A 1,267-nucleotide genomic window follows, 5' to 3' on the forward strand; every position below is an offset into this window, starting at 1 on the left:
TTGTGGTGTCTAACTATGTTATACGTCAATTGGTGTTTAAACTTTCGACACTTCCGAAACGTATAGCAGCTGCACACCGTACGGTTCCCTATTGACAGCATAGAACTGTGTGTGTCTAAGTGTGCAGAATTTAAACGTTTACAAAACGTCTAAAATTTGCACGCCACGCAAGTGTGTAACTTGAGTTAAACAGCATGTAATGTGCTAAGTCACAACTTACACACGTTTGGTATGAAAATATTGCACAATTGTTTTACCAGTGTACTAACAGCTGATACTATTTAATCATCGACTAAAACGAGGGGGCAATAACTCCGGGAATTATGTGTATACGTGCCTGGGAATCAAGAGGATAAAAATTAATCAAAATCAACAGAAATCGCCTTAAATAAGCGGGAAACTAGTGGAACTCGTACAAATTAGTCGAAATTCGCGTTTTCTACCACTTGAAAACCTAAGAAATGAACATAGTGGACGGGAATTACTGGGTATCAAGGATTTCAAGAATCATGTCTAAACATCAAAAAGGAGTTATTACCCCCTCGAACTAAAAGAAAATAATTTTAGAACTGAAAGGGAACAGTGTAAGACCCGTAGGCAGCACTTAATGTGTCAAACACAGTCCGGGGTACGATAGTCTGCCGATGTGCGCAGTGCGCACCACATGCAAACTTCCTCCCGTTTAAGACCGGTCTGCTGCACTGGACTCCTCTCGCTGTGTAAACTAGGCGGCGTTACGGTCGGTAGAGATTTAGCAGCGCGCGCAGGGGATGGCTGTGCAGTGTTAGGCAGTGCGTGTTCCTATCGGCACCAAACTTTGTTCATACGTTACCACAGTGTGTGAGAGAGAGGGGTAGAGAGCCGGAGAGAGAGAGAGAGAGAGAGAGAGAGAGAGAGAGAGAGAGGGTGGGGGTTAGTGGGAAAGGAGGAAGGGAAAGAGAGAGGAAAAGAGTGAGAGAGAGAGCTAGAGAGAGGGACGGCGACGGTTTAGCGAATATCAACTTCTCGGAGGCCGGCGTGCTGGAGAGAGCCGCTCTGGCGGGAGAGAGGGAGGCCTCGGGGCGAGCATCGTGGAGGGCGCTGTGCTGGGCGCGGCTGCCGGGCTCGGGGCTGGCACTACACTGTGTGTCGGGCGGCGCGCATCCATTCCGAGAGACTGCACACACTGAGTATAACACTACAAGCCCCCCTTCTCTCTTTCTCTCTCTCTCTCTCTCTCTCTCTCTCTCTCTCTCTCTCTCTCTCCCTCTCTCTCTCTTTCAGGACC

At 48.4% G+C, this 1,267-nt stretch overlaps 1 protein-coding gene across 2 annotated transcripts in view; it reads right to left on the reverse strand.

The window, feature by feature from the left end:
* Positions 1–1,267, reverse strand: part of LOC127749725 (uncharacterized) — a 141,407-nt gene that overhangs the window by 47,200 nt on the left and 92,940 nt on the right. The gene's annotated exons all lie outside the window — the stretch shown is intronic.

Source organism: Frankliniella occidentalis, unplaced genomic scaffold, assembly GCF_000697945.3.
Source record: "Frankliniella occidentalis isolate FOCC.00 unplaced genomic scaffold, Focc_3.1 Scaffold82, whole genome shotgun sequence".
Taxonomy (NCBI): Eukaryota; Metazoa; Arthropoda; class Insecta; order Thysanoptera; family Thripidae; genus Frankliniella; species Frankliniella occidentalis.